At 37.8% G+C, this 24,661-nt stretch overlaps 1 pseudogene; it reads right to left on the bottom strand.

The window, feature by feature from the left end:
- Positions 1 to 22,363: 22,363 nt before the first annotated feature.
- On the bottom strand, positions 22,364 to 23,933 carry LOC139021594 (transcription initiation factor TFIID subunit 9-like; annotated as a pseudogene).
- Positions 23,934 to 24,661: the final 728 nt, after the last annotated feature.

Below are 24,661 nucleotides of genomic sequence, written 5' to 3'. Positions count from 1 at the left end.
GGCAGTTTTGAGAACAGTGGCTTTGTAATACAGCTTGATATCTGGCATTGAGATCCCACCTACTTTGTTCTTTCTCAGGATTGTTGCAGCTATTCGGGGTCTTTTTTTATTCCAGATGAATTTTTGGAGAGTTCGTTCTAGATCTTTGAAGAAGGCCATTGGTATTTTAATGGGAAGTGCGTTGAATGTATAGATTGCTTTGGGTAGTATGGACATTTTAATGATGTTGATTCTACCAATCCAAGAACATGGTATGTTCTTCCATCTGTTTATGTCTTCCTCTATCTCTTTTTTCAACGTCCTGTAGTTTTCTGAGTAGAGGTCTTTAACCTCTTTATTTAAGTTTATTCCTAGGTATCTTAATTTTTTTGGTGCGATGGTAAATGGGATTGTTTTTCTGATCTCCCTTTCTGAAAGTTCACTATTGGTGTATAGAAATGCCTCAGATTTCTTGGGGTTAATTTTGTATCCTGCTACATTGCCAAATTCATGTATTAAGTCTAGTAGCTTTTTGATGGAGTCTCTAGGGTTTTGTATGTATAATATCATGTCATCTGCAAATAAGGACAGTTTTACTTCCTCTTTTCCAATTTGGATGCCTTTTATTTCTTCTTCTTGCCTAATTGCAATGGCCAATACTTCCAGTATTATGTTGAACAGGAGTGGTGAGAGTGGGCATCCCTGTCTTGTTCCTGTTCTTAGGGGAAATGGTGTTAGTTTTTGTCCATTGAGTATGATGTTGGCTGTGGGCCTGTCATATATGGCTTTTATTATGTTGAGGTATGATCCTTCTATTCCCACCTTTCTGAGAGTTTTTATCAAAAATGGGTGTTGGATTTTGTCGAATGCTTTTTCTGCATCAATTGATATGACCATGTGGTTTTTTTCTTTCAATTTGTTTATGTGATGTATCACATTTATTGATTTACGGATGTTGTACCATCCTTGCATCTCTGGGATAAATCCTACTTGGTCATGGTGTATGATCCTTCTGATGTACTGCTGGATCCGATTTGCTAAGATTTTGTTGAGGATTTTGGCATCTATGTTCATGAGGGATATTGGCCTGTAATTCTCTTTCATTGTGATGTCTTTACCTGGTTTTGGTATTAGGGTGATGCTGGCTTCATAGAATGAGCTTGGAAGCGTTCCTTCCTCTTGAATTTTTTGTAGTAGTCTGAGGAGGGTAGGTTTTAGTTCTTCCTTGAATGTTTGGTAGAACTCCCCTGTGAAGCCGTCTGGCCCTGGGCTTTTGTTTGCTGGAAGCTTTCAGAGTTGCCCGTAGTATTGTTTAACAATCATTTGTATTTCTGTGGGGTCTGTTGTTATTTCGCCTCTATCATTTCTGATTTGGTTTATTTGGGACCTCTCTCTTTGCTTCTTGGTGAGCCTGGCTAGGGGTTTGTCAATCTTGTTTAACCTTTCAAAGAACCAGCTCTTGGTTTCATTGATTTTCTGTATTGTTTTTTTGGTCTCTATTTCATTGATTTCTGCTCTAATCTTTATTATCTCCTTCCTTCTGCTCACTCTGGGGTTTTCTTGTTGCTCTCTTTCTAATTCTTTGAGTTGTAGAGTTAGATGATTGACTACCATTTTTTCTTGTTTTTTGAGATAGGCCTGTAGAGCTATAAACTTTCCTCTCAGGACTGCTTTCATTGTGTCCCAGAGGTTTTGGATTGTTGTGTTTTCATTGTCATTAGTGTCCAGGATGTTTTTAATTTCTTCTTTGATGTCATCGGTAACCCAATCAATATTTAATAACATGCTATTCAGCTTCCAAGTGTTTGAGTATTTTGGGTTGTTTTTATTGTAGTTTATTTCTAACATTATGCCATCGTGGTCTGCGAAGAAGCTTTTTATGATTTCAATCTTCTTGAATTTGTGGAGACTTTGTTTGTGACCCAATATGTGGTCTATTTTTGAATATGTCCCATGAGCACCTGAGAGGAATGTATATTCCGCAGCTGTGGGGTGAAGTGTTCTGAAGATGTCAATTAAGTCCATCTGATCTAGTGAGTCATTTAGGATTGCTGTTTCTTTGCTGAGTTTTTGTCTAGCGGATTTATCCAGTGATGTCAGTGGTGTATTAAAGTCCCCTACTATGATTGTATTGTTGTCGATCTCTCCCCTGATATCTTCCAGAAGTTTTCTTATGTATGTGGGTGCTCCTGCATTGGGTGCATATATGTTTACCAGGGTTATATCTTCTTGTTGTATTGATCCCTTTAGTATTATGAAGTGGCCTTCCTTATCTCTGGTTATGGCCTTCACTTTGAGATGTATTTTGTCAGATATAAGTATTGCTACCCCAGCTTTCTTTTCCTTTCCATTTGTGTGAAAGATATTTTTCCATCCCTTCACTTTCAGTCTGTGTGAGTCCCTTCTAATGAGGTGGGTCTCTTGTAGACAGCAGATGTATGGGTCATGTTTTTTTATCCATTCAGCCACTGGATGTCTTTTGGCTGGAGCATTTAGTCCATTTACATTTAAAGTTATTATTGAAAGGTACTTGTTTGTAGCCATTTCTTCTTTTGTGTGTGTGTGTGGCTGTTTTCCTTCTGAGCTTGATATTTCTTCTTTTTACACCAGTCCCTTTAGCATTTCTTGCATGGCTGGCTTGGTGGTGTTAAACTCCCTTAGCCCTTTTTTGTCTGTGAAGCTTCTTATTTCCCCTTCAATTTTGAATGATAGCCTTGCTGGATAGAGTATTCTTGGATTCAGTCCTTTGCTTTGCATCACTTTGTAGATTTCCGTCCATTCTTTTCTGGCCTGATGTGTTTCTGTTGAGAAATCATTTGATAATCTAATGGGAGATCCCTTGTATGTTACTTTCCGTCTCTCTCTTGCAGCCTGTAAGATTCTCTCTTTATCCTGAACATTTGCCATGGTAATTATGATGTGTCTTGGTGTGGGTCTTTTCGGGTTCACCTTGTTTGGGACTCTCTGGGCTTGTGTGACTTTTTTCTTCCCCACCTCAGGGAAGTTTTCTGATATTATTTCTTCAAATAGGTTTTCTAATCCATGTTCATCTTTCTGTTGTTCTGGCACCCCTATTATTCGTATGTTGTTTCGTTTCATGTTGTCCCAAAGCTCCCTTAGGCTCTCCTCCTGTCTTTTAATTTTTTTCTCCATTTGCCGTACAGTTTGAGTGTGTTTTGCTTCCTTGTCTTCTAATTCACTAATTCGGTCCTCCGCTTCTCCCAGTCTACTGTTGATACTTTCAATGGAGTTTTTTATTGAAGCTATGTCACTCTTCATTTCTTCTTGGGACTTACTTAAGTTGTTGATTTTTTCATCTGTTTCTTCTAGCTTCTTGCATAAGTAGTTGAGTTTTTCATCTGTTTCTTCTTGCTTCTTGAACATCTGGTGCATGTACTCTAGGAACCTTATTCTGAATTCTTTTTCCGTCATGTTGCATATCTCTGTCTCACTTAGCTGCTTTTCTGGCGAGTCCTCCTTTTCTTTCCTTTGGGGGTTTCTTTGCCTACCCATGTTTGATCTCGCTGACATATGTAGATGTTGAGATGTTCAGTGGCTGCTCCCTGGGTGGCAGGGGCTCCTTGGGTTGTGGTTGCTGCTCAGACGGTTGCGGTAGCAGCTGCTTCAGAAATAACATTTTCATTAGCAAATATAAGTACATTAAAATCAGAGTTAAATGTAGGTAAAGTCACCAAACCAATCATTGCTTTTATATTCATTGTCGTAAGTTGTTTTTTCCTTAAATCCTGGAACATGTTTATAACTATTGAGAATATAGTGCTTAGAATAAATTATTCCATTATTATAATTTACCTTGTAAATCATATGTTTTGGAATTTCATGAATATCTAAGAAATTTTTTTGTTTGATGTACAAACATAGTTCTACCCATTTCAGTCCCATTCAGTGTAGACACTTTCATAATAAACCACTGTGGACTGTTAGATATGTGCCATTGTTCACCAAGAAATATAGAAAAAGGAAAACAATTCCAAGCTAAAAAATAAGTACAGAAAACAGTTGTTCTGATAAGGAAAAGTGTCCATTATATTATTATTAAACTAGAGGCCCGGTGCACAAAAATTTGTGCACTGGGGGGGTCCCTCAGCCTGGCCTATGCCCTCTTGCAGTCTGGGACCCCTCGGAGATGTCCACCTGCTGCCTTAGGCCTGCTCCCTGGGGGATCAGGCCCAAGCTGGCATTCAGACATCCCTCTGGCAACCCAGGAGCCCTTGGGGGATGTCCACTTACCAGCAGGGAGCAGACCTAAACTGCAGTCAGACATCCTTAGTGCTGCAGAGGAGGAGAGACAGGCTCCCGCCACCACCGTTGTGCTGGCAGCCATCAGTCTGGCATGTGGCTGAGCAGAGCTCCCTCTGTGGGAGCGCACTGACCACCAGGGGACAGCTCCTGAATTGAGCATCTGCGCCCTGGTGGTCAGTGTGTATCATAGTGATCAGTCATTCCCACTTGTTCTGCTGTTAGGGTCAATTTGCATATTACCCTTTTATTATATAGGATAGAGGCCTGGTGCATGGGTGGGGGCTGGCTGGTTTGCCCTGAAGGCTGTCCCAGATCAGGGTGCCTGGCCAGCCTGGGTGAGGGGCTGATGGCTGTTTGCAGGCTGGTCAAGCCCCCCCCCCCCCAGTGGGGACCCTCACCCCATGGGGGTTTGGCTAGCCTGGGTGAGGGGCTGATGGCTGTTTTCAGGCTGGCCACACCCCCTTTAGGGTGGGGTTCCCCATTGGGGTGCCTGGCCAGTCTGGGTGAGGAGCTGAGGGTTGTTTCCAGGCTGGCCAAGGCCCCCAGTGACGGAAGCTCCCAACCTTTCCTTTTTTTATTTATTTTTTATTCTGGGATTTATTTACCTTTTATAATTGAAACTTTGTAGCCTTGAGTGGAGCTCAGAGCAGGCCAGGGTGGGCGGGAAGCTTCCTCCATCTCCAGGGGCAACCCAAGCCTCCTGCTTGCTCCAGCTCTGTGGCCACGGCCTGCTGAAAGCAGGTATCTGGGGTTTATTTATCTTCTATAATTGAAACTTTGTTGCCTTGAGTGGAGCTCAGAGCTGGCCACTGCAAGCAGGAAGCTTGGCTTCCTCCATCACTGGAGCAACCAAGAATCCTGCTTGCTCCAGCTCCGTGGCTTCTAGCTGCAATCTTGGTTGGGTTAATTTGCATATAGTTGCTCTGATTGGCTGGTGGGCTTGGCTTAAGGCATAGCAAAGGTACAGTCAATTTGCATGTTTGTCTTTTATTAGTGTAGAGAGCAAAAATGTATAAATAAAAATGTTTGAAAACTTCTAGCACTTAAAAATACAGTTAACATAAAAATATAATAATTGATAGCATAGGGGAATGATTAAAATATAGTATTGATGATAAAAATATACATTATAGGAAAAATTATAGATTAAAAAGTAATAAATCAAATAAAGAAAATAAGTCAAAATCAAAAGATGTTTGTGAAATGGTATTTATACAAGGAATATGGAGTTAAATTTATTCTTCTTTATCTGAAATCTCTTTACTGTTCTTTCCTTATACTTTTTTTATTGTTTAAAGTATTACATGTCTCCTTTTTTCCCAATTGACCCCATCTCACCGCCACTCCAACCCCCAAGGGCAAGCCCCCGTCACCCCAGTGTCTGTGTCTGTTGGTCATGCTAATATGCATGCATACAAGTCCTTTGATTGATCTCTAACCCCCTCCCTCCCCTGCCTTCTCCCAGAGGTTAGACAGTCTGCTCAGTGCCACCTTGTCTCTGGATCCATTTTTGTTCATCAGTTCATGTTGATCATTATATCCCACATATGAGTGAGATCATGTGATATTTATCTTTCTCCGACTGGCTTATTTCACTTAGCATAATGCTCTCCAGGTCCATCCATGCTGTTGCAAATGGTAAAAGTTCCTTCTTTTTTACAGGAGCATAGTATTCCATTGTGTAGATGTATCACAGTTTTCTAATCCACTCATCTGCTGATGGGCACTTAGGCTGTTTCCAAATCTTAGCTATTGTAAATTGTGCTGCTATGAACAAAAGGATGCATATATCCTTTCCGTTGGGTGTTTCTGGTTTCTTGGGATATAGTCCTAGAAGTGGGATTACTGGGTCAAATGGGAGTTCCATTTTTAACCTTTTTAGGAAACTCCATACTATTTTCCACAGTGACTGCACCAGGCTGCATTCCCACCAGCAGTGCACAAGTGTTCCTTTTTCTCCTCATCCTCTCCAGCACTTGTCATTTGTTGATTTGTTGATGATAGCCATTCTGACAGGTGTGAGATGGTACCTCATTGTCATTTTGATTTGCATCTCTCGGATGTTTTCATATGTCTCTTGGCTTTCTGTATGTCCTCTTTCAAAAAATGCCTCTTTAGGTCCATTGCCCATTTTTTTATTAGATTGTTTATTTTCCTTTTGTTAAGTTGTATGAGTTCCCTGTAAATTTTGGAGATTAAACCCTTATCTGAAAAATCATTGGCAAATATGTTCTCCCATGCAGTGGGCTTTAATGTTGTTTTGTTGATGGTTTCTTTTACTGTTCAGAAGCTTTTTATTTTGATGTAGTCCCATTTGTTTATTTTCTCCTTATTTTCCATTGCCCTGGGAGCTGTATTAGTAAAGATATTGCTATAACATATGTCTGATATTTCGCTGCCTATGGATTCTTCTAAGATTTTTTATAGTTTCCTGCCTTACATTTAAGTCCTTTAACCATTTTGAGTTTGTTTTTGTGTATGATGTAAGTTGGTGATCTAGTTTCATTTTTTTGAATGTATCTGACCAAATTTCCCAGCACCATTTATTGAAGAGACTGTCTTGATTCCATTGTATGCCCTTGCCTCCTTTGTCAAATATTAATTGAGCATAATGGCTTGGGTCAATTTCTGGGTTCTCTGTTCTGTTCCATTAATATATATGTCTGTTCTTGTGACAGTAACAAGCAGTTTTGAGAACCGTGGCTTTGTAATACAGCTTGATATCTGGTATTGTGATCCCTCAAACTTTGTTCTTCTTTCTCAGGATTGCTGAGGCAATTTGGGGTCTTTTTTTTATTCCAGGTGAATTTTTGGAGAGTTGTTCTAGGTCTGTGAAATATGCTGTTGGTATTTTAATGGGGAGTGCTTTAAATCTATAAATTGCTTTGGGTAGTATGGACATTTTAATGATGATTCTACCAATCCCTGAACACGGTATGTTCTTCCATTTGTTTATGTCTTCCTCTACCTCTTTTTTCAATATCCTGTAGTTTTCTGAGTACAGTTCTTTTACTTCCTTAGTTACGTTTGTTCCTAGGCATCTTAATTTTTTTTTTGGTGCAATGGTAAATGAGATTGTTTTTTCAGTTTCTCTTTCTGTGAATGCATTGTTGGTGTATAGAAATGCCATAGATTTCTGGGTGTTAATTTTGTTTCCTGCTACATTGCCAAATTCATTTATTAAGTCTAGTCGTTTTTTTTAATGGAATCTTTGGGGTTTTCTATGTACAGTATTGTGTCACCTGTGAATAATGACAGTTTTACTTCTTTTCCAATTTGGATGCCTTTTATTTCTTCTTCTTGTCTGATCACTATGGCTCCTTATACCTTTTAAAACTATGTTGTTGATTAAAATAGTTAATTTTTAACATGAAGATTGTGACAAGAGGACTTGAAACTTCACAATGAAATTTAATGCTCAGTTCCCTATAAGAATAGAACTTATATGCATATATGCATAACCCATGGACACAGACAATAGTGTGGTGAACGCCTGGGTAGAGGGTGGGAGCCGGGTGGAGATGACCAATGGGAGGAGGGGTGAAGGGGACATCTGTAATAGTTTCAACAGTAAAGATTTTAAAAAGAAAGAAAGAAAAGAAAAGAAAAGAAGAGAAAAGAAAAGAAAAGAGAAGAAAAGAAAAGAAAAGAAAAGAAAAGAAAAGAAAAGAAAAGAAAAGAAAAGAAAAGAAAAGAAAAGAAAAAGGAACATGCCTAAAGTTAAAAATGTAGAAATTGGCCCTAGCCGGTTTGGCTCAGTGAATAGAGCATCAGCCTGCGGACTGAAGGGTCTTGGGTTCGATTCTTATCAAGGGCACATACCCAGGTTTTGGGCTTGATCCCTAGTGTAGGGCATGCAGGAGGCAGCAGATCAATGATTCTTCTCATCATTGATATTTCTATCTCTCTCCCTCTCCCTCTCTGAAAGCAATAAAAATAAAAAAAATGTGGGAATTGGCAGAAATCACATTTGAACTCAGGAATCAGCAAGGTAACTAAACATGATCAAACAACAGGAAAAGCATCAGGTCAAATCACAAGGATTTATATCACACAATTAGATATACTGTAAACCTTAATTAAATATAATTGCAGTGTGAGAGCAGAATCTAAACCTCTCTCTTTTAATTACATCATGCTACTCCCCTGCTCAAAATAAAATCCATGCTTTTCATGATGCTGTCCACTGGCTGATTTGACCACTCATCAACTACTGTACCCAGCCCACTTGGCTTTAGCCGTTCTAGCCTCCGTGAAAGTTCCAGCAACTGAGAAGCATCTGAGCCTTTGCATTTGCTCCCCTATTCCTGAATACTTTTCCGCAATCCATGCATGGCTTGCTCCCAAACTTCATTCAAATCTCTGCCCAAATGTGATGTCCTCTCTGAGAGGTTTTAGGGCCTTACATGATCATTCTGAGCCCCACAGCTCCTCTCTGCTCCCTTATGCTCTCTTGTTTTTCTTCCCAGCAGGTATCCCTCCCTCACACCAGGGCTATCGCCTGGTTCCTGGCCTCCCCCAGTAGAATGTAAGCAACCAGAGAGGAATTTATTCCTCTGTCCTACTGTCACCTACATCACAGCCGGGTGCAGAGGGAATACTCAGGGAGCTTTTGAGAAAAGAAGGAATATGTGATTCCTCAGCCAATGTTTGCTAGTTTATTTTTTAATATTATTTTTTCTAAATGTTAAAAAAAAGAATATGCATATGGGTGCCCAAATGTAAAATTATGTTAATTTGACAGTTTTAAAACATGATTAAAATATTCCTATTTTTTCTAAGTGAAAAAACACAGAAATATGTGAAAATTACAAATCATACATTTATCTAAACTCAGTTAAGGTATATCTTTTTTGAAAAATATTTTTATTGATTTCAGAGAGGAAAGGAGAGGTAGAGAAAGATATAAACATCAATGATGAGAGAGAATCATTAATTGGCTGCCTCTTGCAAGCCCCACACTGGGGATCGAGCCTGCAACCGGGGCATGCGCCCTGACCAGGAACTGAACTGTGTTCTCCTGGTTCATAGGTCAATGCTCAACCACTGAGCCATGCCAGCCGGGCTGTTAAGATAATTTTATGTGTCTTTTTGTATTTTTATATATTCATATCAAATGCATACATGTTGACTACTTAAAATACGTGGAGCTTTAACCCCTCAATTTATTAAACTAATATAAGTATAAATGCATTTATAGTGTATTGCATATTATATATTTCATATGTATTATGTATTTTTAAATGATTGGATGATAATTTCAGCACTGTAGTTAACTACATCATTAACCTGTAATTAAATTAACAAAAGAGCATCAAAGTATATGAAACAACTAGCAAAACTGAAGGCAAATCCTAAAACATAGTTGGAGCTGCTAACACTCCTCAATAACTCAGAAAAATGCAGGTAAGATGGCATTAAGCATATGCAATATTTGAGCAAAAGTATCAACTATTTTCACCTAAGTGGCTTTTTAACAGCTTTATTGAGATATGATTTACACACCGTACTCTTCATTCATTCAATATGTACAATTCAGTGATCTTAACTGCATTCAGAGTTGTGTAAACATCACTACAATCTCATTGTAGAACATTTTTGTCATCTCAGAGAGAAGCTCCAAGTCATTTTCAGTCAATTTCCATTCCTTAAACTCACCCACTAGGCAACTGCCAATCTACTTTCTGTCTCTGCCAATTTGCTTATTTTGGACATTTCATTTAAATAAAATTGTACAGTCCATGACATTTTGTGACTGGCTTCTCTCGTTTAGCATAATGTTTCCAAGGTTCGCCCATGTTGTAGAAGGCATCAGTATTTTCTTCTTTTGTTAAATGTTTGAATACTCTCTTATTGTATGGATGGGTCATCTTTAATTTATCCATCATCAATTGATGGGAATCTGGGTTTTCACCTTTTGGCTATAATGAGCACAGCTGCTATGAATATTGATGCATACACTTTGTGTGAGATGTGCTTGCATTTTCTGTAACTGACTTTTATGGAACACACACCAGACAGCTACAGAACACACATTTTGATAAAGTGCACATGGTACATTTGCCTTGTCAAGATCAACCACACATAGTGTCATAAAGTTCAAACATATTTTTAATAATTGAAATCTTACAGAATATATTATCTGACCATATGGAATTAAGTTAGAAGAAAATAATGTATTGGTAAGAATTTTTATACTCTTAATCTTCAGTTCATTGTTTGAAATCTATTTTGACTTGCATATGTATATTATTTCACTTCTGTATCATAATATCTTTTTATCCTTTTTCATATTGTTAACTTTCACTTCTCTTCAGTTTGTCTTTATTGCTATTTTTCATAATATTTTGTGTTCTGTTGGGGGAATTTCTGCCAAAATGTTTAAAGTGATCTCTCTCTACATATTTATTCCTTGATTTAATCTGTTGGAGATTTCCTTATGAGAGATAAGTTTGCTATGTATTTTCTTCAGAGAGAGAAAATCTGTACTTGTCTCTTTGGGGATTTCAAATAGTCTCCCTCATACTTCAAATGTTGTCCTTTCTTTTAATAGTTTTCAAGATTACCCTCCCTGTTAAAAAGTATTCCTTTTTTGTTTGCTAGGAAAGCCAGCAAGTAGAATTGCTATTTTAAAAATAGATAAATAAAATAAATGAAATTTGTCATGTTTGTTTGTGCCAAGTATAAGATGGAAAGATACATAGGTAGAGGTATTGAGATATAGATATTTATATATAGATGATATAAATAGATATAGCTATAGATGATATAAATATAGATAGATATAGATATAGATATATCATCACCCAAGAATATATTTTTCCATTGATTTTTTAGAGAAAGTGGAAGGGAGGAAGGGGAGGAGGGGGAGAGAGAGAGAGGGAGAGAGAGAGAGAGACATTGCTTGGTTGCCTCCCGCATAAACCCTGCTGTAACCTGGAGCCCAGGTAGTGCCCTCAATTGGGAATTGAACCCGTGATCCTTAGGTGGGTGGACCAACACTCTAATCTTTGAGACACACAGGCCAGGGCAGAAAGAATATAGTTTATTACCTAAGGTACTTTTAAAAAATATTCGTGCAATCCCAACATTTACCTGGCTGCCCCATATCTAACCTATTCAGTCACAGCAAAAGTTCCTGTGTTTTTATGAGATTATCTTCTACTTAAAACATCATTAGATCTTTACATAAGGTAAGTGACTCGATGTGTTAGCTTTTCCTTCAATCTGACAATATCTTTATATTAAAGTGGCAGAAGTTTATAGGACTTGGGGATCCTCCTTTGCTGATTGCTGGCAGCAATAGAGTTTTCCGTTTTCATTTTCATGCTATATAAGGTATTCCCAGGTTAATGTACAAGGAGGGAATTTGCCTGCTGCTGCCCAGTTATCTGGAATTACCTTTGTATTTCCACGTTAAAAGGAAACTATTTACATGATCTATCCTATAATAATTTATTCTATCGAAACTCTTTTATATGTGTTGATTGACACCTCTAACTACCCTTCAGAGTAATGTACAGATATAAAACAAAATGCCTGGAGTTGTTATGCGAAAGATTTGGTGAAATGTATCACTTTGTTCATATACTAAGTGCTTTACTTGCAGGATGGTAGAGGTTTCATTTTTGCGTCAAGGGTCCTAACTATTGGCTCATTTTTTTTCTGACTCCTAAATGATGTGATGAGACCAATCCATAAGAATAAAATGCCTTTAATATTTCTTACCAAGAGTGAATTATTTGTTTCTAAATATGTGCTTGTAGGTGTCCGCATCCCCTCAGGGTGTAAATATAGACCTAGTTAGCAGGAAGAAATAACGTGCCATTCTGTGAACTTAGGTGCTTCCAAAGACAAAGTTCCTTCTTGGAGGAAAATAACCTTTCTTCATGAATTTTTATTTCTGGATAAATAGTATAGGCATTGAAGACAGTGCAACTTACAATCCAATCCCAGGTTTTAGAATTACATGTGTGAGCTCAGGCATTTTCTAACTTCACTAGCATCAGCCTTCCCTTGGTAAACGTGAGAATGATGCCTGTCATGTGGGGAGGAACAGAACAGAGGACTCACTCAAAAATGCAGAACTTTTATTAATCATTGATATTTGATTCAAAATTTCTTTCAGATTCTCATACTGGTTAAAGCAGTTAGCATTGGAAGAAAGTTATTTTATCCTTTATGCTAACCCTTAGAGAGAGGACGTATTTTTAAAGTTTGTGCTCTCTCTCCCTAGGTTACTCCCGTGGACTTCGTAGGCCTCAACAGGTCAGCACTTCCTGGGACTGGGCACCAACCACAGCAGAGGCAAAAGAACAAAGAGATTAATGCCTCTGAAGGAGAAAAGAGAATCTAAGACTCAATAGTCCTGACTCTAAATAAATCATTCTGTTCTTGATCTATCTCCTACATTCTCCTGAGGATGAAGCAAGTATGTGAATTACCACAGCTATTAGAGGTTGCACTGACAAATGCATCACTTTTACTGAATTGGTCTGAAAATTCCCCAAACATTGTAATGCTAAGCAAACTATCCAGCAAGTAAGCAAGCAAACAACAACAAAAACAAAAAATGCAAATACTTTTTTATGCTAAAATTTGTTTTTACCCTCTAATTAGAGCTTTAATGTATTACCCTTATTTATATATGAATTCACTAATATTTTATATATTCATGATCTGGAATTTCCACTCTGTACTATCTATTATGGGTAAATACTGTCTCAATAAAAATAGTTAAAATAAATCTTATTAAAAAATCTTAGCCCATCTGCTATTGCTCAGTGGTTGAGCATCGACCTATGAACCAGAAGGTCACGGTTTGATTCCCCATCGGAAGACATGCTAGGTTTTGGGCTCAATCCCCAGTGTGGGGTGTGCAGGAGGCAACTAATTAATGATTATCTCTCATCATTGATATTTCTATATCTTTCTCCCTCTCCCTTCCTCTCTGAAATCAATAAAAAATATATATTTTTAGAAGTCCTATTATGTTTTATTGTAAAATTGTGCAGTTGTCCTTATTTCAGTGATATTCCCTATGAATTTTAGGATTACAACACAAGATCCATAAATAATAGGATATAATTATAAACACATTTTAAGTTTTAATTAACTTGAAGGTATATTTATAATATTGAATCTTCCTATCTATGAGTATATTTATTTTTGAATTTTATCTAGAGATCTTTTTTGTAGATATGAAAAAGTCTTTGTTAGGTCCCATGTAACAGACATTATATAAGATCAATTTTCTTTTATATTGAATCAGTTGTATCACTGTATGTTGAGGGTTCTAATTTTCCAGATTATCATGAAGCATATCTTATCCATAATAAATTTTAGCTGTAAATATCTCAGTATGTATACCTAAATGTTAGGAACCTGCTCAACATAATAACAGTACCATTATCTAAAAAGTTGAAATTTGTAAAATTTTCTTAAACCAGTTTTTTGTTCAGATTTTTTCTTTTATTGATTTTTAGAGAGAGAGGAAAGGAGGGAGGAGGGGGAGAGAGAGAGAAACATCAACCATGTGAGCGATACACATCGATTGGTTGCCTCCCACCTGACCCCTAACTAGGGCCGGCGATCAAACCTGCAATGAAGGTATGAGCCCTTCAGCTGGAATCAAACCCAAGACTCTTTGGTCCATTGGCCAACGCTCTAACCATTTAGCAAAACTGGCAACAGCGATATTTTTAATATTATCTCATAATTTATTTTTATCTTTATTTTACATTTTGTCTTTCTTTACCCCCTTAAAAAATATTATCTCTTTTCTTTCTCTTCCAGACGAAGCTGAATATTCTGGTTCTAGGTGGCACCAACATAATTAGAATTTCCTTTGTGCCATAACTCATCTACAACAGTATCAGAGTAACAATATTTACAATAACAACACAAATAATATTTTTACTGTAAATAGTGTGAATTTCTTGTAGGTTTTTTAATTATTGTCTTAGAACATACTTTACTATGGTTATCCAGCTAATTTCAGTGATTACAATGTCACTTAAAGTGCTTATGCTTCTGATTAAATCAAAGTTAGCTTCATTTGTTTCATCTTTATTTTGTGTTTTGGGGTGGCTTTATAAAATTAATTGTGTTCTGTAGTTATTTAAAATATTGATGTGGTTCCAAAATGTAGTCTCTCTCATCTACGTTTGGTATATTTCATTCTAAGTTGTGCTTATCATGAGTGTGTAATGATAATGTTTATTATTTTATTGGAAGAAAAATTCTAGTGAACCATTTATTTATTAAACATATATTGATATTGATATTAAAAGTATTAGAATTAATAGATGAAGATTAGAATATAAGGAGAAATAAACTATTAGAATCCTGTTGGATAGAAGGGGATATAGTAGGGTATTTCGCATACTTTCTCTTGTTTAATTGTCACAGCAACTTTCTGATTACTTTTTTTAAAAAATACTATAACTGAAGAATAAATTAAGGATAATATAAGTTAGTTAGTCTTAACGATTCACAGGGGTAATGAGTGCAAGATTTACGTTTAAATCCAGATATAATCTTAATCAGTCTCTTTGTAGTGTATCCTATCACATTAAAGTAGGTAATTCTTTACAGAATTATTTTATACATTATCGGACCCTAAAAATAATACTGGGGGAACATTTTTATCCATGTTTTACAAAAGAAATGCTGACTCTACATCCCATTTTTTGGTGATACTTTATGTTTGTTTTCTAGCACCATACAGCCTGGTAGCATACTGGGTTGGGTCCAAGTTTGTAAATATACCAAGTGACAAGCAACTAAGTGAGATGAGAGAATAACTTATTTTTTTTTAAATATATATATTTTATTGATTTTTTACAGAGAGGAAGGGAGAGGGATAGAGAGTTAGAAACATCAATCAGCTGCCTCCTGCACACCCCCTACTGGGGATGTGCCCGCAACCAAGGTACATGCCCTTAACCGGAATCGAACCTGGGACCTTTCAGTCCCCAGGCTGACGCTCTATCCACTGAGCCAAACCAGTTAGGGCGAGAATAACTTATTTTTATATATAAAAGCAGAATGATGTATTTTATTTACTAAGTGTCCAGAAATATTTCATTATAAGTTTCCACAAATATTCTAAATTGTTAGAGTTCCCAAGATACACATTCTTCCAAATGTTCCACTCTAAATTCTGTTAGTTTTTCTCCTATACACTTTAAGTAAAATCACAGATTTTTCTGCTTTCCATTAACAAGCACATTTCATTACAAATGCAGTTTTCCTTTAAAAAGGAGCAACATCCTAATGACATTGAGAGCAGAAATACAACAGATAAGGAGGTTCGATAATGTATGTGCATTTGTTTTATCTTTGGGACTGCAGGAGGAACGTGCAGTGAAGCTGCTAATAATGTCAATTACCCAAGTCTAAAGAAAGGCTGATTATTCTAACAGCAAATCTCCCCAAGACTTTGATTTAAAAGCACCTAAAGCACACAATTTTTTATTGTTGTTAATCCTCACCTGAGGATATGTTTCCACTGATTTTTAGAGAGAGTGGAAAAAAGAGGGAGAGACACACAGAGAGAAACATTGATGTGAGAGAGACACTATCAATTGGTTGCCTCCCACATGCACCCAGACCAGGGCCAAGGATCAAGCCTGCAACCGAGGTACCTGCCCTTGACCACAATTGAACCCAGGACCCTTCAGTCCACAGGCTGATGCTCTATCCACTGAGCAAAACTGGCTAGCGCAAGCATGAAATTTTAAAAAAGATCCTCAACCTATTATATGTTTTTATTGATTTTAGAGAGAAAGGAAGGGAGAGACAGAGGTGGGTAGAGAGGAACATCTATGTAAGAAAGAAACAGCAATCAGTTGCCTCCTGCATACACCCTAACTGGGGATTGAACCACAACTTGGGTATGTGCCCTGACCAGAATTTGAACCCATGACCCTTTATTGCTGAAGACGGCGCTATAACCAACTAAGCCACATTTGACATGGCAAGAGTGCAAACTTTTACTAGCTCTAAAACTTGGCACAGCAATTTTGCAAAGAACCTTATCTTTATTCTTACAGAGATTGTCCTGGTTACAACTGGTGAAAATGCTCAACTCCTGGCAGTTCCACCGGCCTTTGTTTGGATAGAAGGATCCACCTCACCTAGAATGGTTTTCTGAAACCATCACACAGAGTTAAGGTTGGATTTCTTTCACCTTTATCAACCCTGAGCACAAAACAGGTGGATACTGAACATAAGATATTGATAAAGATGTATGTTTTTATAAAGTTCCAGTTTTCACATGAAAAAGTGTTCTCAGTATTTTTAATATAAAACAAGTGAAAAATGAAAACAAAACTTACCATAAAAAGACAGGGGTGGTTTAAGAAACATCCAGGCTCTGCTTCTGCTTTATGGGACTGTCCGTCACGAGCAGGTCTGCGTCACTCACTTGGCCCCCTTTTCCTTGTCTTTGCAGGAGACAAGTTCCCCCAACATCTCAGGCCACCAAACTGAATCAGCACCTGTGGCCAATTTTTGCCAAATGTTTGGCACACAATTCAGGAAGACCAGCGTCCACCCTGCCCTCTCACTGTCGTGGCCACTCCACCCTCACAGGGCTCACCAGACTTCCCTTCACAGCGTGCCAGGCCCCCGGGAATCTGCACAGCTTAGTGAATGGTTGATGGATGTGTTGCCGCTACCATCACCTATTTAGGGATTTTAACTGCAACATAAACTGAGGTTAAACGGGGGGCACAATTGCCTTACCGGGATTGTATTGGGGAGCAGTGGTTACTTCCATTACATTCAATATAATAATCACAATTACTTGCTGCAATATCTAGGTTATTCTCCTTCTATAAATGAGTTAAAGAACTTTCCCATGTTCGAATTCTAGCAAGTGGCAGAGGCAGACAGGCCTCGGAACAAAGTCTCTGTGCTTCTTGGTTCAAACTCTTTTCTGTGTCATTTCGCTGCATCCATTTACAATAGTCCTGTACTCTAAGTTGATGGACCCAAAGAATCAAGAGGCCATTGCACTGTCACCTACATAAAATGAAAGCCACCACTGACAAGGGGAAATTATAAAGGAAGAGAAGTGAAGGACCTTCAAATACAGACTTAAAATGTGGCCAGACCTCAGCAAATCTAGTGAATAACTTGGAGTATGTTGTCAATGTTATAATGTTATACATAAATGGCAAAGAGAATTATAGTTTATTATAGTCATTAAACACCACATAATAAAGTGCTTTCAACGCCCATTATGTCATGTTTATTTTCAATAATTTTGCAGAATAGGCACTATTATTATTATCTCCTCGTTATTAATGAAGAGCCCAGCACTCAGAAAGGTGAAGTGATGCCCTCGTGTTTATACAGTGAGCAAGTAACGGGTCATTATTGGAGCTCAGGGCTCTGACTCTGAATAGAGAAAACATTGCTTTCTTGTCTCCTCCTATATTAAAGGCCCTTCTCTCCAGAGCGGGGCCTAACGTTTTCTTCAGCTATAAAGTATAGTGAAAGATAACAGACCAATGCCTGCAGCCCACTTTGCACAGATAAACCTTTGTAAGTTTACTTCTGCTAGGGGGAATCCTTGGCTGGCCAGGCGTTGATATCAATAATCAATTTTGGGTAAAATGCTTATTTTTAAATGCACTAGCAGAAAATTACATTAGACATATTTAGGTTAATTTGGCTTTGCGTTTTGGAGCAGTTTTTCAAGAACTTATTTAATGATGGAATAACCTACATGGTGGAAAAGCCTGGAATAACACATCAAATTGAAAAGATCTTGTTTTCTAGTCTGACTACAGTCCTGACAAGATTATAGGGTTTATCAAATTGGATTATTAAGAATGATATAGGTGACTATCTAAGCTTACACATCTTACTTTTAAATTAATGGACCCTGATTTTATAAAGATTAAAGAACTGAACATACTGATATTAAAATGAATCTAAGAAGACTTAATCTTTGCTCTTTTTAAGACACTGTATTTGGGTTTAAAAGTTAGAAAAAATAGATAATATTAAACACACCTGAAGTTCCAATTATCTTTAAAAACATTTAGTAACAGGATAATTCACTGTTTTTCCTTATCCATCTTTTTTTAGCTTTTAACCTAAATAGTAATTAGATTAAATAAAGAAGGAATCTCTTAGAAATGAGAAAAACAATGTGTCCAAAACTTATATGACATTATTAAAATACCCATTATTAACCTCATGAAATTGTTACAATGATGCTAAGCTGACAAAAACAAGACCGCTATCAGCTCAAAAGGCCATTATCTTCCTTGAGAGATGATGGCAATCATATGAAGTTGGCTGAAACACGCTTGAATGAAACCTGGTCAACTCAGATGGAAGTTCTTTTTTCACTAAACTTTTGTAATAAAGCATTTTAATTATACACATGAAGTTGCAAGAAAATGTAATAACAGCACTTAAAAGATCCCATTTAGAATGGTACAAGAAAGATTGAAATGTATTAATTATAAATTCTAGTCATGCTGTTAGAAAAATGAAAGAGAAGGTAAGATTCTTCTCAAATATGACTTTTTTCTCCATCAATGGTTTTTACATAGAAAAAGATTTTTTAAATAAAACTAGACAGAAACATGCGGTTTGTTAAAATATTTGGTTGTAATAATAGAATATTAGGTCTAAACAAATGACATGACTGAAGATGTGGACAGCATTTTCTGAGAAAAGCAATTTAAATGGTGATGATTAAATGTCATTGCTAGCAGTGGTTTAGCAGTAATTCTATACTTCTGCTCAGAGATAGTGCACTTCTAGAGGGATTATATGTGAGGGTAAGAATTATTTTGGTTAATCTAGATATGTAAATTTGTACTAACACCACAGGCCAGTGTCTTTATTTAAGCCTGTACACATTTATGTTCAATGGATTTTCAAGTAATTATCAAGCAAACTTGCAATATTGATTTCTTGTGGAGCAGTGATGTAATTCACAACTCAAACTTTTAGTTCCATTATCATTAGATAGCAATAAAGTGGTTCTGGTTCAAATTTACTGGTTTGTAGTCAAAGAAACTTGACTATTTCTTAAGCATTAGGATGCTAATTTTAAGAAATAAAAATTGATCATTTTTCCATCACCTTTAAGGTATAGCTTACATCAACCTTTTTATAGAACTATTTCTCCAACAAGCATTTAATTAATTTTTAATGTCAGTATTTTTCAAAATACTGACACAAATTCATGCATGGGCGGAGTACCTCGGCATGGCTAACAATCGGGCCAATTGGGGCCGTCTCGCCCAGTCCTGATCTGCGCCGGGTCAGCCGGAGGTTGGCTGGCCATGGGAGGTTGGCTGTGGGAGTGCACTGCCACCAGAGGGCAGCTCCTGCATTAAGTATCTGCCCCCTGGTGGTCAGTGCGCATCATAGCTACTGGCTGGTCATCGGCCGCCATGCTCTCCAATCATAATGGTTACTTAGGCTTTTATATATATGGACTAGAATGGCTGATTTTTTTTTTAAGTTACAATACAAATGCTGATGAAAATGTGGAACAAGAGGAGCTCTCATTCATTACTAGTAGAATGCAAAATGATACTTAGGAAAACATTCAGGCAGTTTCCTACAAATTAATCATAGCTTCACCATGTGACCCAACAATTGCACAACTAGGTATTTCCCCCAAATAAATTGAAAACTTACATGTACAAAAATCCTTGAACATGTATGTTACAGAAGCTGTAGTCATGATTCAATAAAGACAGGTAAACACAGATAAATAATCTGTGGTACAATGAAATATTATTCAGTAGTAAAAATAAACGAGCTTTCAAGCCATAAAAACATATGGAGAAACATTAAATGCATATTTCTAAGTAAAGGAAGCTGTTCTGAAAAGGTTACGAACTATGTGATCCCAAAGATATGATATTCTGGAAAAGGCAAACTATAGAGGCAGTAAAAAGAGCAGTTGCCAGAGGTAAATTGCAGGGGTAGGAGAAGAAGAGAAGATGAATAGCTGAAGAACAGAGGATATTTAAGGTGGTGACTTATCCTATATAATAAAACCCTAATATGCAAATTGACCAAACAGCAGAACAACCAGTCGCTATTATGCACACTGACCACCAGGGGGCAGATGCTCAACTTAAGAGCTGCCCCTGGTGGCCAGTGCACTCCCACAGGGGGAGCGCCACTCAGCCAGAAGCCGGGCTCACAGCTCGCAAGTGCAGAGGTGGTGGCAGGAGCCTCTCCTGCCTCCATGGCAGTGCTAAGGACCTTGGGGGATGTCCACTTGCCAGCATAGGCCTGCTCCGAGAGGGCCTAAGCTGGGAGGCAGACATCCCCCGAGGGTTCCCAGACTTCAAGAGGGCACAGGCTGGGCTAGGGACCTCTCCAGTGCACGAATGTTGTGCACCAGGCCTCTAGTGTATAATAAAACAGTAATTTTGGATGTATGACATTACACATTTGTCAAAATTTACAGCACTATGCATCACAAAGAGTGAAACCCAATGTAAACTATGGTCATTAGTTAATAATAATATATCAATACTAGAGGCCTGGTGCACAAAAATTTGTGCACCCCGGGGAGGGGTGTCCCTCAGCCCGGCCTGTGCCCTCTTTCAGTCTGGGACCCCTCGGAGGATGTCCACCTGCTGGCTTAGGCCCACTCCCCGGGGGATCGGGCCTAAGCTGGCAGTCAGACATCCCTCTGGTAGCCCAGCAGCCCTCGGGGGATGTCCACTTACCAGCAGGGAGCAGGCCTAAACTGCAGTCGGACATCCTTAGCACTGCTGAGGAGGCGGGAGAGGCTCCTGCCATCACCGCTGTGCTGACAGCTGGCAGCCTGACCTGTGGCTGAGCAGAGCTCCCCCCGTGGGAGCACACTGACCACCAGGGAACAGCTCCTGCATTGAGCGTCTGTCCCCTGGTGGTCAGTGTATGTTGTAGTGACCAGTCATTCCCAGTTGTTTTGCTGTTAGAGTCAATTTGCATATTACCTTTTTATTAAATAGGATACTACACTTATATAAGATGTTAAATATAGGAAAACTGAGTGGGGGAGAGGGAGTATATAAGAATTATTTCTATTAACTGCTCTATAAAGCCTACTATTTAAAAGTTAATAATACACAGAAGAAGATGGTAATGAGGAACTGAGAAATAAAAAACATATGATATATAGAAATAAATAGCAAAATGGAAGGAGTACTTTATTTATAATTAATTTAATATATTACATTCTCTAATTAAACAGTGACCAAAATATTTGATTTTTAGAAATGATATAACAATATGATGTCTATGAGATTCACTATAAACCCAAAGATTGAAATAGATTGAAAGTGAAAGAATGTTCAAGTATATGCCATGCAAATAGTGATGAAAAGAGAGCTCGGATGGCCATACTATTTCAAGCAAAATACACTAATTTTTTAGAAATGTATTTTAATTGATTTTAGAGAGAAGTAAGAGGTATAGATAACTAGAAATATCTACGAGAGAGAAACATTGATTGACTGCCTCCTGCATGCCCCCTACTGGGGATCAAGCCTGCAACCTGAACATCTGTGTTGACACGGAAATTGAACTGGTGACCTCCTGGTTCATGGGTTGACACTCAACTACTGAAGAACACTGGCAGGGCAACACTTTATTTTTAAGAATAACAATTTTATTTCCTACACTTAAAAGCTGATTAAAAACCATTATGAATTCTATTAAAGAAAATGCAACATCTCTTGCCCAGCCTGTGTGGCTCAGTGGTTGAGTATTGACCCATGAAGAGGTCACCATTTCAATTCCCAGTCAGGGCATAGGCCTGGGGTTGCAGGCTCAATACCCAGTAGAGGGCATGCAGGAGGTAGCCGGTCGATGTTTCTCTCTCATTGATGTTTCTATCTCTCTACCCCTCTCCCTTCCTCTTTCCTCTTTCTCTCTTTCTCTCTAAAAAAAAAAATCAATAAAAGTATTTTTTAAAAGAAAATATAACATTTCAATTAAAAACTATGGTAACTACATGTATTCATTAAATATCATCATATGTTTTCTGAAACACAATTTGAAAACATCTGCATGCATGTTTAATCTCAGTACAATGGATTCAAGATCAAGTTTACAGGTTACATGCAACAAGGCTAAATTACAAATTATCATAGTCATCATCATCATCATCATCATCATCATCTTCATGCTTTCTTTTCAATGCATTTGATGATTTATTGGCAGTATTTTGTGATGACACCATGTTAGTGGTAGTAAGAATTTTTTGGACCCAATTAATGAATTAATTAGAACATTCTGAACTGCTGATGTTGGAGGACTTGATGCTTTTATAGCTGGGGACTGCGAAGTGGGCATCTGTATTATAAACCTTTGTCTTTTGAGGGACATTGGAGTCCTGACTTTAGTTGAAACTGACATGGTTTGTGCAGTTGTTGTGCCAAGCGTGGGGGCACTTAGTCTTCTAGTAATTGAAGCAGCACTTAACCGTGGAACTGTTTTTCTTCCCACAGAAGTAGAAGCCTTTTTTGATGAAGCAATATCTATCAGGTGGCAATCTAGGGCCCGAATATGGCTTGATCAATGGCAACGGGGTTTGATTTCTTTGTCCTGTAATATCTAATAAAAAACCTCTTGGGGGAGGAGAAGTAAAAAACGGGTCAGCACGATTCTGGATTGTCAATTGCACATCATCTGCATCAACTGTAGCTTTCTTAGCATGGCTTGAATAAATTTGTGCATCATTTAGAATTGTGATCACATATCGGAAGGCAAACTCCAACATCTGATTCTTTTTTTATTAAATTTCCTTGGGGTGACATTGGTCAATGTAATCGGTTTCAGGTGGGGGTTTCTATGTTACAAGATCCATATGTTGCACTGTGTGTGTGCACCACACACAGTCAAATCTTCTGTCACCTTCCCCCTGGCAACCACCATACCGCTGTCTGTGTTTATGAGTTTCAGTGTTATGTCCCACATATGGGAGAAATAATATGGTTCTTCGTTATTTTTGACTGACTTACTTCACTTAGCATAATAGTCTCAAGGTCCATCCATATTGTTGCGAATGGGATATTTCATCCTTTCTTATGGCTCAGTAGTATTCCATTGTGTGTATGTACCACATCTTCATCTAGTCCCCTATTGCAAGACACTTTCATTGTTTCCACTTCTTGTCTACAGCAAATAACTCATAAAACTCAACACCAAACAAACAACCCAATCAAAAAGGGGGCAGAGGACCTGAAAATACACCTCTCCCAAAGAACAGCCAATAGATATATGAAGAGAAGTCCAATCTCACTAGCAATTAGGGAAATGCAAATTAAAACTACAATGAGATACCACCTTACACCTGTTAGAGTGGCCATTATCAACAAGACAAGCAATAACAAGCGTTGGAGAGGTTGTGGGAAAAGGGAACCCTCATTTGCTACTGATGGGAAGTAGACTGGAAAGCAATCTGGCGATTTTTAAAAAATTAAAAATAGAGCTACCATATGACCCAGCGATCCCTCTCCTGGGTACATACCTGAAAAACTTAAAATCATGTATTCGCAAAGAACTATGCACCTAAATGTTCATCCCAATGCCTGATTTATAGCTCTTGGCTCCTATTCTGTAATCCCCATATCCCTCAGGGTTTGTGCCATCATCTGTGCATCTTTCCGCCTGCTCTTGGGAGAAGCCATCTTGCCAGGCTCCATGACATCCGGTGATCAAATTTCTCAAGCTAAATCACCGACATTCATGTATTTCAGTCCTGATCTTGAGGCAAGTTCTTTACCCAGCGTGGTTTTCCACGTGTACCTGGTGTGGCCGTGAGCAGGCTGTTCTGAAGCCACAAAATGCACTTTTAAATAATCAATGGGTCAAAGAAGAAATCACAAGATAGATAAGCTAATGATTAGAACAGATACATATTTTGGGAGAGAAAGACCTGGGGTGCGAGGCAATTTTTGAGATATGCAAATAAATATGAGACCAGCAAAGGACCATTTAGTGCTACCTAAAGGATTAAAAAAGAAAGGAGCTGTAGAAATACCTCAGGAGGAAAACACGTAGAAGGCAAGTAGGCATGAAATTAATAATTATTTTTAAATGCTAACGCATTGAATTCATTTCAAAATCTGGCTTTAATAAGAAAAGCAGGAAAGAACATTTTGCACAATTAGGTAATAATGGAGAATTTGTAAAATATCTATTAATGAGACATAGCAAAATGAATATTTTTAAATGAGCATTAAAATCCATTAGGTTTAGATAAAGTTATTCTAATAGTATGAGGAAATTATCTCACTAATTTGACAAAAAGAACTTATTTTGGAATGGCAGAGTAAGGTATAAAAGGAATGCAATTAGGAAGAGTACACGCAGTTCAATTCTTTCACCACACTCACTAGGCGATTCTGCAAATTATTTCTATTCACAGAAA

The sequence above is a fragment of the Myotis yumanensis genome, unplaced genomic scaffold, assembly GCF_028538775.1.
Source record: "Myotis yumanensis isolate MYYU_CA2020_CCGP unplaced genomic scaffold, mMyoYum1.0.hap1 SCAF_13, whole genome shotgun sequence".
Taxonomy (NCBI): domain Eukaryota; kingdom Metazoa; phylum Chordata; class Mammalia; order Chiroptera; family Vespertilionidae; genus Myotis; species Myotis yumanensis.
This window is presented reverse-complemented; position numbering and strand designations above follow the sequence as displayed.